The following is a 14,975-nucleotide window of genomic DNA, read 5'->3' on the forward strand; positions in this document are numbered from 1 at the left end:
TTAATGGGTGAAGAAATGAGACCAGAACCCAGACTTCCAATTCTGGGTGCAATTGCATTCCCCACAAAAAAAAGATACTTTGAAGTCCTAACCCCACTGCCTCAGAATATGACCTTCTTTGCAAGTACAGTTATTGCAGATATAATTAGGTAAAATGAGGTCACCCTGGAGTAGGGCAGCCCCTAACCCAGTATGACTGGTGTCCTCATGAGCAGATGGCCATAAATTCAGAGACTCGCAGCAAGAATGCAGGCGACAATGAAGACAGAGATTGGAGTGTTGTAGCCACAAACCAAGCAAGGCCAAAGACCACGAGCAAACTGCCAGAAGCAGGAAGATGCAAAGGAGGATTTCCCTACAGGTTTCAGAGGGAGCATGACCCTTGACTTCTAGCCTTCAGAACTATGAGAAAATACAGTCTGTGTTTTGAAACTACCTAGTTTGTGGTACTTTGTTACAGCAGCTTTAAAAAACTAATACAATGTCTAACTCCAATGCCTTCAGCATGCCATGTTTTATTACATCAGCTTGAAGTCTTTCCTGGATGATAAAAGAAACATTCAATTACATGCAAAATAGATATAATTTTTCAATTTTATTAAATTCTAATTACACAAAGATCCACACAAGACAGATACTTTTTTTAATCAGAGGTCTTATTCTCTGCCTTAGCTGTGGTAAACATAATTTTTGTAGTTATTTTTAAATATTTTATAAAATAGCCTTTTAAATTATGGGAATGGCCAACATTTATCCTGAAGCAATTTTCATCTTTAAAAAAGGATTCATTGTGTTTTGTGGGTGGCTGTTCAACTGTTTTATTTAAATGACCACACTCTAAGAACTCATCCGGAAGAAACAGACTAATAGTAGAAAGGACGAACAAGACAAGCTTACACAATACATGATCCTAGGCAGCCAGCAATTTACTAGACCACAACATGGATTTTGTTGCAAAGGAAAGAACTGGTAGAGAGACTACAGACTCAGAGGAGAGAAGAAAGATACAGTGAGGATATCCTGTCTTGGAAGAGATAGAGAAAGAAATGGATACACGAGGAAAAGCAGGTTCAGGTGAGCACAGGGCAGAAAAGGAGCCTGAGAAGCATGCAGAGAACCTTGAAGGAGATGGGGAGAAGAGGTTGGGGGGAAAGAAAGAGAGAGAGAGGAGAAAAGAAATGAGGTGGGAAGGATAGTAAAGGAGAAAAAACATTCTGAATTGTGTGAAGGTGTGAAATGTTTTGTGTTTTTGTTTATTGATATGCGTGGCAGACATTTTCTTCAGGGTCTTAGGGCCAGGTCCCACAGAATGAAATGAGACATTCCATGGCACTTTCTCATAATGATAAGTATCCAGTCAAAAGTCCAAAGGAGGAAAATACTCTTATAAAGTGTCATTTTTTTTTTAATCTTGGCAAAGTCTGTTCTCTGAAACAAAAGAGCAGTGTATATCCCCATTACGTTGAAGAGTCCCTTTTAAGAGCCGCCCCATCACATGCAATACTTGATCACCATCAAAGCCCAAGTTTTCTAGTGCCAAGAGCCAAGTGTGCTGTGGTTTGATCTTTGAGAAATATTTCTGGATAGTAAAGATCAAGGGCCATAAATATGGAGGCACATCTTGTCACCATTCTGTTTGTGCTGTTAGAACATGGTATTTATTAGGAGCAGAGCTTTCCCAGTAAAAGGCATAATTACTACAGTCCATAATACAAAAGTAGCATTTTTTAATGTATCCTCTTTAATTTATAAATATATATAATTTTAAATGTATTTATTATGTATCATAAATATAAATATACATATAATTAAAAATTACATGAAAAGCGTCAGGGTTCAAAGTAAAATTATCCTTTGGTAAATTCAAACCAGGAAAAGCATCCTGAAAAAGCAAAGGAAACTCGGGAGCATTAAAATTGCAAATCTCGAAGCAGGTTTTTATTATGCTTTAAGGAAAACATGCTGCCAAGTTAGAGCAGATGAGCATTTCCAAATACCTGGATAAAGAAAGAGCGTCTCAAAGAGAAAGTGTTCTTCAGGTACTGGTTCAACTTTCAGCACTAGAAAATGTTTCTATATTTAGTATATTGATAAATGTCTCCTCTTTCTGCAACACATTGTGTATGTTTTTAAATGTGTGCACATGTCTTTTTATAATCTAAACATCCCTTTTTTCTTTTGCTTCATTTTTTTAATTCAATTAAGCAATATCCAATTAAAACATACAGATGAAAGCTAATACTAGGAAGTAGAATCTGATAAATGATAAGATCAATCATATAGCTAGAATTCTCTAAAACTTCAGACAATATGGTGATCACTCATTGCAGGGACAGACTGGAGGAAGGTTTCATGGAAGACAGGGAATGGACCCAGGGCTGACCAGACTCACACAAGGAGAGGGGAGGGAATTCCAGGCAGGGAAAGGCCCAGAGAAAGGAGGACTGACTATTGGAACATGGGAAGAGGACAGTGGAAAGACTAGTCTGTGGGGAAGAATACACAGAGAAATGAGGTTGACTAGGTTAATTATGACCGGAAAGTCCCAGTGAGAAGTGGCCAGTGTAGACTCCGTGGGGAGAAGAAAGATAGGAAGAAAGCAGCGGTTTACAGAACAGGCACCAATATGAAAGATTAATTTAACTGCAGCAAAAGCTAAAGGCAGATAAATGACTTTGTTGTACAAAGTCTGTAACCCAGACATCGGATGGCCAGGGCCTGGGGAAGGGTGACTGCAGCGAGAATGGAAGGAAGGAGTATTACGAGAAAGATGAATGCTCAGAGGTTGGAGACAGGATGTTGGAGTTTTATCTGTAGGATCTGCATTGTGCTTCTCTTTTGGCTGATGGGGACAAAACATTTCTAAGCCTTTTAGCCTTAGGTCAAATGCTTACGAGTCAGGAAGAGAAACACTCTCCCCACCACCGCCCCCCCCAACCAGCTTTATTGAGGTAAAATTGGCAAATACAATTGTAATATATAAAAAGTGTACATCATAGAGAAATAATCTTTGAAAGCTATAATTTCAGAATAGATCACTCCTGCAACCTTCAAAATAAACCACTCAATTCTGCAAATATCTCTCTTAAGATGTTATCTCTTTTTTTAAAGTTAGCATTTTTAATGCATTATTTTCTTTAATAGTAACCTTGCTCTTGTTGCCGCCCCAAATTATTTTCTTTGAGTATATTTGAATCAGGATTTCAGGAAATATATTTTATGTTTTCCCCATTGCTTTGCATAAGAGGAACCACATGAGCAATGCAAGGTGTGTATTAATTGAGATATGCTTTCTGTACAGTGCAAAACTCAATCCTAAGGCCATACATCTGGAAACTTCAAAAATCTGAATCAATTCGGGGTGCTCAGTCGTTAAGTGTCTGCCTTCGGCTCAGGTCATGATCCCAGGGTCCTAGGATAGAGCCCCACATCGAGCCCCACATCAGGCTCCCTGCTCAGAAGCAAAAATGCCAAGCTTCTCCTCAAAGCTTAACCAGAGTCTAGACACTTTTCTAATGAGAGGGCTACCTGCACTTTCAGGCAGGTGGAAAATAGAAATATAAAAAGTGGCAAGAGTGGGGACCTCCAATTCATTCTTTGATTCATTTATTGAACAACTATTTATTGAATATCCATTTCTATGCAATGTGACAACTGCAAAGATGAATAAGAACCTGTCCCTAGGTGAATAACAGTGAAGTCTGGATTTAATAGTACATTACAGTTTATCAAGTCCTTTCTCTTAATGTGTGAAGATCTTCTCCTCGGAATAAGTTAGGAACAACTTCCATTTTTTCAGACCAGAAAGGAGAACCATAAAAGTCTTCTGCAACCCACATCTCTTAATGCTCATACCCACCACTGTTTCTTGGGTTATTCTCCTTCTTCCAATGAGAATGCTCTCATTTATTATTCAGATATTGATGATATTCATAAATATAACTAAATACCTACCACGTGCCAGCCACCAGAGGCTTTGGGATAGAGAAGGTGAAATAAACAGAATCAGTGTCCTCAAGGAGTTCATATCCCAGTGAGTTAAAAGGCAAGTAAGCAGTTATAGGGAAGTGATCAATGGCCCAAAAGAAAGCTCAGTGTGTCAGTGTGCAAATCTCTAGGAGCTCCCTCCACCAGAGCCATGCAAATCCAACCATCCAAGTCCAAGACCCATCTTCACTGTACTGATTGCACTTTACAAAACCTCAGTTCACATTTGTTTGGTTTTCCCCTAAATTTCCAAACAATTAGAATCTACAATTTAGTACCTTATTACATATGTCCTTTTATATCTCCAATTTTTATTTATTTTTTTAAAGATTGATTTATTTATTTTAGAGAGAGAGAGTGCAAATGGGTATAGGGGCAAAGGGAGACAGAGAGAGAGAATTTTAAGCAGACTCCCCACTAAGTGCGGAGCCTGATGTGGGGCTCGATCTCAGGACCCTGAGATCATGACCTGAGTCGAAATCAAGAGTCAGATGCTTAACTGACTAAGCCACCCAGGTGCCTCTGTATCTCCAATTAAAAAAAAAATTTTTTTTAATTTTTAAAAAATTTTTAAATTTTTAAAATTTCTAAATTTCTAAAATCTAAAATTTAAATGTTTCTTACCTACTATACCAGATTTCTAAGTTCCACATGGGCAAGGATGAAGTCCTATGGGCTCCTATATTCCTCTCTGAGGCCATGAGCATTCCATTTCTTAACTGATGATTCATAAATACTTATTGCTTGATTTATATGCATCATGTGATATAATTGAAACAGTGTATTTTTTTAGCTAATCTTGACTAAGATAAGTTTCTTTAAAAGTTGTGGGAAGGAAATCTGGAATAAGAAAAAGATGTTGGTAAACGCTTATTTCATCCTCACTCTAAATATTCCTAATTGTTTCAATGAGTTGATACCTATTAGGTTGGCATTAACTCCCATTTTGTTATTAATCTGTATTTTTTTTTAGATTTATTTATTTATTTTACACAGAGAGAAAGCATGTATCAGGGAAGGGGCAGAGAGAGCATCCTCAAGCAGACTCCATGGGGGGAGCCCACACTCCATGTGGGATCATGACCTGAGCAGAAAGAGCCGCTTAACTGACTGAGCCACCCAGGTGCCCTGGTTATTAATCTGTATTCTTAGTCATAGTGTAGTCAAACTGTTTCCGAAGGACATAAAATTTATTGTCATCATCTAATATATGTTTATTCTCTATTGGAGCCATGGCATTAAACTGAATACCATGGAACACTAGACTTCTCAGTACCCAATACTACGGAAATATGGGACTGTCATAAACATCTGAATCAGTGCTGTCCCACAGAAATATAATGAAAGCCATGTATAAAATTTTCTACTATCTACATTGAAAAAGTAAAAAGAAACCGGTGACAATAATTTTAGTAATGTATTTAAACCCAATGTATCCAAAAATGTATCATTTCAGCATGTAAACAATATTAAAAATTAGTGAGATGTTTTACATTCTTTTTAGTAAGTCTTAAAAATCCAGTGCAGATTTTATGCTTACAGCACATCTCAACTTGGAGGTTAAATTTGTATCAGAAATACTTGATTGGTATTGGAAATTAAGTTTAAAACTTACAGCTCAAAAGCAGATTTCCAGAAACCTAGTTATTCTAAAAAATAGTTAAATTATTTTTAATGATTACAAAAAGATGTTTTGAAACTTAGCTATAAGTTAGTTAAATAAAATCAGAAACAAATTAAAAACTCAGTTCCTCAGTTGTACCAGCACCATGGCAAATCCTTAGTAGCTGTGGCCACCAGACTAAATAGCACAGACCTAGATCAATCTCTATCCACATTTCTTCTTCAACAATAATATGTAAGCCATAGGTTTCGTTGTCTTACTTTGGTTTGTACTCTGTTGTTTAATGGGACTCTCCTTTAAGAGGTAATCATGGGAGATGGTCATAGCAGTTAATGTGAGGGAAGGGCCAATCCTGGGCCCAATCAAGGGTGCAAGCTCAGTGGGACTTCTCTTCAACTGGACCCCTTGAGAATGCACCTTAACTTTTCATGGTTTCACACATTTGACCTTGAGTCATCACCATAGGCAGGAGGAAAAGAAGAAGTGGAAGAGTGATAAAGGCTTTCTAAACTTCCAGGTGTTTCTCTCCCATGTAAAAGCCATGTGACCTCTTAGAGATCCCTTTCATTTTCTTAGAATGCAGGTAAGTGCCTATTTAGTTATACATGGTTGCATTTTTTTTCATAAAAGGACCACAGTCAGGGGTAAAAGTTTTAGTAAATATTTTAAAACATTCATGTACACAGACTCATGTGAGAAATTTGTTAGAATGTAGATTCCAGGGCCCTATTTCCAAAGATTCTAATTTGTCTCTGGGCTGTAGAGGAGACAGACTCTCCTCGCTCTCTTCATTCTCTTATGGCCAGGACAGTGCATCAGGCTCATGGATTTCCCCTCTTGGGGAAGTGAACTCTCGCTCCCTTAACACTTCAGCACGAGGCTCAGCCCAGAAACATGACACAGAGTCACTCTGTTCTTCCTTTTCCCATTAGTAAAACTGAAAAACTCAGAATACCCAAGTAAGCATCTCATAGAGAAAATAACAACACAACCCGTTTGACTGCTTTCTGTCGAGTGTGGGGTTAAAGGAGCAAGGTTGTGTCTGCAAAACTTGAGTGAGACCTGGCCCAGATCACTAGGGTCCACGCGACATGGAAATCCAGTCTAGAAAGCCAAGCCTGGTATTCAAGTTGGCCAGGATTTTACTATGTCCTTAGCTCCCCTGTAGTAGGTGTCTGGATGAGATTCAAAATGTCAGTCAACTTTGACACATTAACACTGATTCTTTGCAAACAAGTATTTTGTTTCCTCACAAAAATCTCCTTGTTCCTGTCACCAAAGGAAAAAAAATAAACTATTAGCCTGCCTCATGGCTTATGCATTTATTTTACTTGGATAAAAGGACGGCACACTTTTCATTAACCAGCTTAAGAGAAAAAGGAACTCAACCATAACTACTTCTTGTTTAGATTAGAAATTAAAAAGATGGAAAAGGGATTGGAATGCCTGGGGAGACCCAAGTGTATGGCAAAGCTGCGATGTGTCCAGAGACTGCTCCAACAGTATAACTAAGAAACTGGGGACACAGTGTCGCATTTCTTAATTTGGCATAGTGGAACTGCTTTGGCAAATACACATTTTTAATGTTGACAATGAATAGCACTAGGCAACAATGCATTTTGCATGTATATAGTTATCTCAAAGTGACTTCTCTCCTCCAATTAGTCTTTATAAAATCTCTGAGAAGTAAATGTTCTTTTCCAGAATTTAATACCCACAGAAGTTATTTCCCCAAAGTTGCTCTTATGACTGACAGAGCTGAGGCATGAAACTGTATTTTTAGGCTTCACAAAAGTACATGATTTAATACCCTGATCGGGCTATGCAGAAATGGATGGGGCAGAATGAGAGGTGGTTACTAACATCTGTGACTAATAAGCTCAGCTGGGTAGGGTCTTTCCAACCTCCTTCTTTCTAACCTCCTTCCATTCATTAGTCACCAAGTTTAGTCCTCTTAACCCTTTCGTATTTCTTCACTCCTTTCCTTCTTCATCAGCAGAGTCCAAATTCATCCTAAACTCCTGGACACTTACCAAATGTCTCCTAATATTCTCATCACAGCATTGTCTCTTCGCACATGGGTTTACCTCCGCCTGAGATGACTTCCTTCCTTCCTTCCTTGTCCACTTCTGAACTTTAGAAAATGACTTCATTCCTTCTTTGTCCATCCATAAATCTCATACTCATCGCTCTTTATTTTGTAGGTAAAACTTTTCCCAGAAAGGATAAACTTTCACCGAAGACACTGGGTAATATCTCCCTAAAAGCTTTCCACTTGTGACCAAAACATGTGTGCTAATGTCTATAGCTAGGAGTCTACAAAACTCACAGGAAAATGTGATGAACCATGGAGCACCTAAGGCTATGCTTTTTTATTATTACAACTGAATACACCCCGGAGCTTAAGTATGCTTGCCTTCACATTGTGGCATGGCCATTTTTATTTATATGTTGTTGAACTTGAAACCTGTCCAATATGACATGACATACACTTATGGTCAAAAGGTGATCAACAAATCATGCAAAAGATTATGATCTTCTCAAAAGCCAGAGGGAAGATAGACTTCTTCAAGGAAGGAGTTCTTTACTTTAGGTTATGAAAAGTAAACAAATAAACATTCCCACCATACCAAGGATTCCCATGCACAAATCAACAGTGGTTGTGATGGTCCTATTTCTGCTGCTTGATGGCCCTGTCACTGGTGATACTCACAAGCTGTTCTTGTTTTACAACTGCTAAGCCAGCAAGGCACATGCAACCAAAAGCCCTCCTAGATTCCTGCAAAGGATGATGATACCATATCAATGACTCTCTTGTTTACCCTCAGTAAATAAACACCTGTGGTCTCTTCCTTTTCATGGCTCTCAGAAACTTTCAACATGCACCTTCCATTAGCCAAGAAGTTACAAAAATGCTGGCATTTGTATAAAAGAAAACAGAATTTTGTAACCACTAAGTGCGACTAATGGTGGAAAATGCATTCACTAAAAGAAAGAATTCACTCTGCTATTTAAAATAAAAGATCAAAATCTCACAGCAAGAATAACAGTAGTTTAACTACTTCATATATTCCCCAGGGTTTGGAAGCTACCAAATCAAAATGAGATGCAAACATATATAAAATAAGCAGCACTGTTAAAGGATTAAAATTGTCTTTCTCTATCCAAGAGAAATAATGCTGACACTCATCAGTGACAGCTAAGGAGAGAAACCCGAGCACTGAGTCACTATCATACCTGTATCTGAGCATCAGAAATGCTTGTAACACCTATCATGTCACGGGGCACTAAATTCAGACACACTATTAAAAATCCACATTCTAATAGAAGTCAATTTGACCTCATATCTAATAATTCTAGATTAATAACAATAAACTTTTTCTGTACTCAACTACGACTTGATTCGAGCTACTTCTCTTTTTTAACACTTCCTATCAACCCCTCCATCCCTGCCAGCTCCTTTCCCTCTTCACTGAAACCCAGAAACAAAGCAGGGAAAGAGACTGTGATACCCTGCCGTTTACAGGTCTCATCTTCCGGAAAGACAAAATGGCTTTTGTCAGGTGGGAGTGTCTATTTTTGGCTTAGGTCTCTCCTTATCTTGAGGCTTCTCATGAAATTTTATCTTATTATACTCAGAAAAACTTGGGAAAAAAGGCTGTTTTCTATTATTTTGTTTCATTTGTGAAAGACTTAGATCAATATGGAAGACATCAGGAAGTAAAAAATAATGTTGTTATCATTTACTTTTTTCCCTTAAGTTTCTATTTTCATTCCAGCATAGTTAACATACAGTGTTATATAAGTTTCAGGTCTACAACGTAGTGATTCAACACTTCCATTCAATACTCGGTGCTCATCACAAGGGCCCTCCTTATTCCCCATCACCTATTTTACCCATCCCCCACCCACCTCCCCTCTGGGAACCATCAGTTTGTTCTCTGTAGTTAAGAGTCTGTTTCTTGGTTTGCCTCTCTCTTTTCTTTCCTTTCAAGCAAGACACTGAACTTGCAAGAGGAAAGGGCTGTTGATGCGGAGCTGTCACCTGCTCAACATAATTTCAAATGCACTAGAATTCAGACAGTGAAGTAGCTGAAACTTCTAAGGGAACCTAAAATTCATTCTTCTGAAATGGCATTACAGACACCCAGAGGTGTTGAAGGCTGCCATCACAAGACAAAGTCCTTGGTCTACTGGTTGACAATGCACCCTGGCCAGTGTCTTCCTTGAACTAAGAAGCAAGTGTAGAGTCATAGCCAAAGTGCAGATGAAAAATACTGCTTCCAAGACCCCAGTAAGTACCTAATCCACTCAGAATCCCTCTCAGGATCCCTGCCCAGCACCACTGCTCTCTTCAGCCTGGTTTCCACGCAGCCATGTGGGTGTGAACAGACTCCAGGAGTCCTGGTGATTTCGAGATAACATCTGAACTGAAATAGAGCCTGGTTGACTTATTAATATTAAATGAGTAAAAAAGTCACAGACCAGTAAGTGGCAATTAATAGCAGAAGAGATGTGTTTCCATGTAGTCATAATTTATGAATCTGATATTTATAGTTAAACACAAAAAAATAGAAGAAATGAGAGAACAAAACTGTTATTTTCCTAAAGGCTCGCTTTAAATGGAAGAAATGTACCATACTAACCATCAATGAACTAAAAAATAAACAATTATAATTTAAAAAGTCATTAATTATGAGAACATTATCAACTTAAAATTAGTCTAAGAAAGCATTGTTTCATGTGATAAAGCACAAAACATTTAATATCATGTCCAATTTAGTCAAAACTTTGAAGAGAATAAAGCAAGATAATAGGATAATTGATCAACCCAGAATACCAAGTCTTGCACCAACTCTTATAAATACCACTCATAAATGAAAAAATAAAAGTCAATCATGCTTGAATATCAGAAAAGTGTTAAACAAATCTATTAACAAAAGGTAAATTGTAGTCTGCAGAAAGAAGCACTTATGTTGGACTAAAAACATAAAGATTAAAATATCTGAGACTCCAAATTATATCAGATGGTCTCTATGGGGAAAAATTAATTAATAAGTTACACAATAATGAAGAATTTTATAATATGTCATACGAGTTCTGTTTTGAAAAAAAAAATGTTTTCAAATAAGCTGTCAACTCCTAGTTAGTGGCCACCTATTTACCATAAACAGAGTGCTACACTCAGACCACAGAGGTAAACGTATCATTCTAATAGGAGTTGGGGCTGCCAGGTATATAACTTTCCAAAAACTGCCAAACAAACATCCTATAGCTGAATTGTTCTCTACAGTTCTTAACAGTCAAAAAATAAGAGTGCTTCCCTGCCTCTCATTAAAATCAACCACGGCACTGAATTTGGTCTCTTAGAAAGCAGGCAGATAGACTGATTCCTATGTGAACGCATTCTAAAGAGAATTCTCTGGAAACTTCACAATGGAATAACAGGAAGTCGCAAGGTAAAGGAACTACCAACTCAAGAAAAGCCAGCTAATACCTTTGTTTCAAATCAAAGCTCAGAGTTAAGATAAAAATTTAACTTGGTCCATTGGAAATAAGTTTCCAGGGGCTTTTGCTGCCTGTCCCCAAGTCTGTAAACACAGGCCTAATGATTCTGGTTACCGTTTATGGGTCAACACTGGTTTCGGGAATCCATCTCCAATCCCTTAAGCAGGCACGGGATCTGTTCCCTGACAACCTTGACGAATAGCAGCACCAGCTCTAATTCAGCATATCCCAGACTCCTAGGAAACATCACCAGCAATTCCAGTCCATTCCACCTTAACCTCACACATGTATTTACTTATTCTCTCTCTCTCTCTTTACACCTCCCCTCCATCCTTGCCCCCTCCGTGCTCATGGTAATACGACCTTTACATATCATTTACTCTTTCTGAATTACATTAGCATTTCACATTAATAATACAGCTCATTAATGATACCATACATTAATTGCTTGGCGTTTCCACCGAACAGTTTGATATAATTTCATTTTATTTAGTGGCTCTTTCTAAGACATTAACAAAATCTTTATTCCATCAAACAAACAGAAAACGGCAGCAAAAAGTACGCCACTATTATTATTGCCATGCATTTGGCCAGAGGGTTCTTTGCTAAACAAATAAGAACTACCCCTAGCCACTAATGTGTTGTTCTTGCTTGAGAATAAATATATTAGAAGCAAAGTCCCGGATGTAACACCACTGAGCCACATGCAAAGGGGTGAAGGAAGTCTAAGCATTTAGTATTCTCTCTTTTGAGATGCAGCAGTAACCCCCCACTTTTCTGAGATGGCATCCTACCCTCTTTAGAACTGCCTGCAAAGCTGCATGAGGCGGCATGCTCTGGCATCCCATGGCTCAGTGGTACAAAGGTCTCACCTGCTCCCAGTGAAAAGTCCGTCTCAACCAGCTGGGCCAAGGGCTGCAGAGCCAGCTTGCTCTGTTTGTCCTCCCCTGTTTCTGAAAGGAGTCCCTCAGAGCCTTCAAGCCCCAGGCACAGACTCATGTCGGGGAAGCTAAGGATACTCCCTGGAATGTTCCACACATTAAACAGTAGAGGATGGGACCGCAAACAGAGAGGTTATAAAAGCAAGGCACAGAAAGAAGGCTCCCTGTTTCTCAGCTTTACACAGCAGTTGCCCTGAGCTGAAGCCTCTTCTCCACCCCTTTCCCCCACCCCATTTTCTCACCTTCAGTGATTATTTGACTTCGTAAGGCAGCACTTAAAGAGATTAACCAGTTTTTTGTTAATTCTTGTTTTTGTTTGCTGCATGAAATCCTTTAACTTTTTATTATCATCAGGCCTACTTATTTCATTGTTCTTCAAAAATATGAACAGCATAATATGAGAAGAATGTACAATTGTAGTGTGGGTTTGAGGACTGAATCGAATGAAACTCTACAGTGTGTTGAGAACATTCATATTAAATGGGTTCAACGTAATTAATATTATCACAAGGAATTCGTTTTAAAATGTAACTAAAACCAGAAAGTATTATAAGTTACATCTTGATTTTAATGTGGTATATTTTTCAGCTGCCTTTAGGGGTTAATCTAGCCTCAGTAAAAATGCTTTTTAAAATTGTAGTTACATGTTCACTTGTTCTTTTCTCAGCCACAATTCCACACCTAAACAATCAAACACCAAAAATCATGAGTGACTGTTTTCTCAATTTTGCCATATGGTACTTAACTAGGACCCTTCTTGTAGCAGAGCAGAGGTGGCCTAACTCACTTTGAACTCATTTTCCATATCAAATTGAAGTAGAATGGTTATAGCTATTTGCCAAGTGGGTTTTTGTTCTGATGTCCAAAAAATTCATTCCAAGGGGAATGTAGCATGTAACTTTTGTTAATTGTGGAGGCCTAGCATGCATAATGAACATGAAAGATTACCAAAATGATTTTTTTAATTCTGTAGTTTCAACCTTCTCCTGAAATCTAATTTTTTTACCAAATTTATAGGCAAAGAAAAGTTACACATTTCAACTCCACTTCCCTTTCCCCCCTTCTCCTACAGGGATGAAGTCCCAGATTCGCCAAAGAAAGGAAAAGCAGGGGTTCCCTTTCACTCCTGGAAAATAACAAGTTGGCTTTGGTTGGCTAGACACCAGTTTTATCCATACAACACCTTCTATATTCACAATGTCTAAGAGCTGAATATAAGCAATAGTTTAAAAGCATACAGATCACATTAACAAACCAGGGACTTGACAAGTGCAAGAAGGTAAAAGAGATGAATAATTTTAATGAACTGATCCTGTGATTTAAGTGATTCCAAAGCAAAGTTCACATCAAGTTTGAAAACGTTACTGAAGTTCCTGAGGTTGCCCTGGATGAGTCACTCTTGCTAAATGGAGTCCATCCTTAACCTGACCCGGAATATGGCAAGGCCAATCCAAGTACTGAAGAGGCCAGAGGATGAATAAGAAGTGCTCATGTCACTCATCATCATGTGTATAGAACTGTTAGGCAGGTGGTATTTCTCATCATAAAGAATCAAATCTATGCATTTATTGCCTTAATTAGAACATTTATTTGGACCAAGAAATGTCTACTTATATTGAATGGAAACTTCTATAAGCCATTTCATTAAAAATATGGCTGTCATGAGGAAACTAGTAACTTCATACTCAAAGGAACTATTCCTAGTATGTTTTCCAGTTATATTTGCACACCGTACTAACAAAGCTGAGCTTTTTACTGCTTTTCTTACTGCATAGTCAATATATAGTGTAGGGAGCTGGAGGCTATTCTCTCCCCATGCATCACAAACACCAGTTGTCATCGAAGAATAGATATTGTTTGCATTTGTGTTACTGAAACCACAGAAAGTGTACGACAACTTCATTTCCAATTTCCCAGATGACTTTATAAAATATGGAGCTAAAACTAAATCCTTTAACTTCATTTGCTACTTCCCACTGGGAATGTTCTTGCACTTCCAGGAGGGAAGCTTCTTTGTAGTGAGGGACTGGCACACACTTTACAAGACGTGCGGCACTTTTGACCCCTGGACACTAAATACCAGTTCACCCAATCTTTGTGATGACCGAGAACACCCTCATGCAGTCTCAAATGCCACCTAGTGAGTGGTATCACCCATGCCCCCAACCCCACAGCTGATGAAAACCAACCCACTGGTACATGAAATTTGTCAAGGAAAGGTCAAGCTAAACTTTGTCAAGTAATCTGTAAGGCTTCCAGATCCTCACTTCTCCATAAAGTCAAACATCTATTTTTTGAGCCCTACCAATATATACACATAGCCACATTCTTACTAAAATTGCTCAAAAGAACACATGACCATTTAGCAAGAGAAACTTTTTCAGGGCTGGATCCATCTTAGAACGTATTTATTACAACCCCCTTATTTTACCGAGAAGGAGACTAAAGTCCAGAAAAACAACATGATTTGCCTGAGTTCACAGATGCTAATTACTACCAGAAGCAGGATCCAGCCCACAACCTCCCCCCTTTCTTCCACTCCCATTCCTCTCCAACCACAGGATGCAAAGCAGGAAAGGATCGTTGGAAATACCTCTCAAGCTACTGTTAAACATGAAATTTCACCTGTGGTGAGCCAGAAAGTAAACTTTCACTTTTCCTGACACTTTTGTCTGGAAAAATATTTTCACACTTCACTAACACTTAAAATGTTAATAGATACCCATTGAAAAGCTACTTTTCAAAAATCCAAGGGAAAACAAATTTTTTAAATAAATTTTTTAAAATCCAAAGGAATACTTATTTTTTTTAAAAGCTTTTATTTATTTATTTCAGAGAGAGTGAGAGCAAGAGGGAGAGACAGAGAGAGCACAAGTTGGGGGGGGAGCACAGGGCAAGGGAGCAGCAGGCTCCCC

General features: G+C 38.3%; 1 protein-coding gene across 1 annotated transcript in view; it reads right to left on the reverse strand.

The window, feature by feature from the left end:
• The window catches only part of ARHGAP24 (Rho GTPase activating protein 24), a 503,873-nt gene that overhangs the window by 479,230 nt on the left and 9,668 nt on the right, over nucleotides 1-14,975 (reverse strand). The gene's annotated exons all lie outside the window — the stretch shown is intronic.

The sequence above is a fragment of the Neomonachus schauinslandi genome, chromosome 2 (genome assembly GCF_002201575.2).
Source record: "Neomonachus schauinslandi chromosome 2, ASM220157v2, whole genome shotgun sequence".
Classification (NCBI taxonomy): Eukaryota; Metazoa; Chordata; class Mammalia; order Carnivora; family Phocidae; genus Neomonachus; species Neomonachus schauinslandi.